This window comes from Octopus bimaculoides, chromosome 8 (genome assembly GCF_001194135.2).
Source record: "Octopus bimaculoides isolate UCB-OBI-ISO-001 chromosome 8, ASM119413v2, whole genome shotgun sequence".
Classification (NCBI taxonomy): Eukaryota; Metazoa; Mollusca; class Cephalopoda; order Octopoda; family Octopodidae; genus Octopus; species Octopus bimaculoides.
Window position 1 is genome coordinate 14233971 of NC_068988.1, and position 2741 is coordinate 14236711.

The window sequence follows — 2741 nt, forward strand, 5'->3', positions numbered from 1 at the left end:
ATATATATATATATATATATATATATATACGACGGTCTTCTTTCAGTTTCCGTCTACTAAAGTTTCCGTCTTTGCTCACAAGGCTGTGGTCGGCCCGAGGCTATAGTAGGAAACACTTGCCCAAGGTGCCACGCAATGGGACTGAACCCGGAACCATGTGGTTGGTAAGCAAGCTACCTACCACAGAGCCACTCCTGCGCCTAATATTAGTGAATAATTGAATGTTGTGTGGCGAACCTTTGAACTTATGAAAGTATTTTGCAAAAAAAACCGAATTGTTTTGATGCTTTCAAAGCAATGTCTGCAGAGGATGCCGCTTAAAGTAAAAAAAAGAATAAATGCTTGATTCTATCTTGGAAATCAGCCATTTCTGTATTTGTGACGAATTTTTAGAAAATAATAATAAAACGAGGTATGTGTGTGCTTTTTCTCTCTCTCTCTCTCTCTCTCTCTCTCTCTCTCTCTCTCTGTCATACGCACACATACACGCACACTCACATACTCACACTCTCACACACTCACACTCTCACACTCGCACTCAATCACATACACATACACACATACACACATATACACACACACATTCACGCACACACACACACACACACACACACACACACATAAACACTCTCTCTCACACACACACTCACTCGCATGCACACACACCCACTCAAACATGCAAACAAACACCCAACTATCTTCCGTACAATTTTTTCTCACCAAATCCTATTCAAAAAGCACTGGTCAGTCCAGTTTCTGGCAGAAAACACCAACCCAATTCACTCTGATTAACACGAAGAATTTCATAAGCACACAACCACACAACCATGCCTGCGCACCATATTCTAGACTCAATATTTGCCTATATAATCGTGCCCCTATCGTTTTATTTATCATATTATTTTTGTGTCAATTGCTATCTATCATTATATTTTGACAAATATTTTCCCCTCTTATACTAATACGGAGAAATCTAAGACAGCAAAGAAAGATTAAATTTGTCTGCGATAATGTACAATACTTTTCTGCAGGAAATAACATACTACACGAGGGGCGACATTACTGTCGTTTAGCCCAAATCAAGCTTCATTGAGCAGTCAACGCCTTTAATCAAAGACACTTCAACTGTATTATGAACAGGGATTCATGTACACGCATATGACTACTCAGGTGAAGTTGCTTAAATAATAATGGTTATAGATTTTAGCACAAAGCCAGCAATTTCAAGGAGAGGCTAAATCGATTAGATCGACCCTAGTGTTCAGCTTGTACTTAGTTTATTGATCCAGAAAGGATGAAAAGCAGAGTCAATCTCGATGGAATTCGAACTCAGAACGTAGAGACAGACGAAATGCTGCTAAGTATTTTGCCCGACGTACTAACGATTCTACCAGCTTACCGCCTTAATATTATTCAAATAATAACCTTGATTTGTGGTTGCATTTCTTCAACCTTACGATCAGGCACAGTAAATCAACAGCTGTACTTGTAGTCCTAGATACACTACACTTGGTTTTCTTTTTGTTTTTAGTAAAAACTCCTACATCACACTTGTAACGATGCTTCCATGCACGCGCATGTGTCTGTGCGAGAGGGATTTAGTAATCTTAAATTGTAAGGAAGATATTGAATGTGTGTAAGCGTGTATTCGTATGTGCGTGTGTGTATGTGTGTGTATGTGTATATGTGGTTGTGACTGTGTTTGTCTTTGTTTTATGTTTTTTGAAAATGATATCTGTCAATCATTCTTTTAAGATATTAGAGTTGAAACAGGTTTTTGGTTGCTGTCTCTGACGGGTCGAGTGACGAGAGCAGCAGTTCCTTATTTTTCCATCACCAAGGACCTCGTTTATTTAAGGGAACTTATCCACAGATCTCGAGTTTTGCTTTTCAAAGGTCTGTCCACTCAATAAATCAACTGTATTAATTAACAATAGACTCATTTTCCCAATTTCATCCCTAAGCCGATATATGTATATGCATATATAAACTGATATAACTGAATAGTTATATGTAACTCAGAAACGATTCTTTTAAAACAAAAGCCTTTAAAACTTTTAAACAGTGCTCACGCACCGCCGGTACTGCATTCATGGAGACCAGTGGACCCCAAATAGGTGGCTATAGGCATAGCGGAATCTGTCTGACTAACCTATCTATGTGAGCGTACACTGTCTGCATCAAGATACAAATATCTCTCATAATACACAAATATTTACCACAGTCTACGTTTGTCTGTCTTACCATACAACTGTTTACAATAATATCTATTTGTCTCCCGTAGTTTTCGACATTTTACTACTAACTAAAACTCTCCATACGACTGTGTAAATCTACTTTTGTTTACAATTCTCTGCTACTTGGTATTAATCTCCATGACATTTCGAGAATGTCACTGTTTTTAAAATCATGACAAAGTTGGACAATTGGCTTAGTATACGTAGTGAGTTTCTTATACAGTAAACTTCAATATTAATAACTACGACGACCTTCTTTCAACCTCCTTCTACCAAATCCACTCACAAATCTTTCCTTACTCTGGGCTACAGTAGCAGACGTTGGCTCAAGGTGTCACGTAGTTTAGCAGTGTACAAAATCACGTGGTTGGTTAGAGAGCTTTTTAATCACATAGCCATCGACTATGTATGTACACAAGATATCTATCTTGGTATATCTCTGTTTCTCTCTCTCTCTCTCTCTCTCTCGCTCTCTCTCTCTCTCTCTCTCTCTCTCTCTCTCTC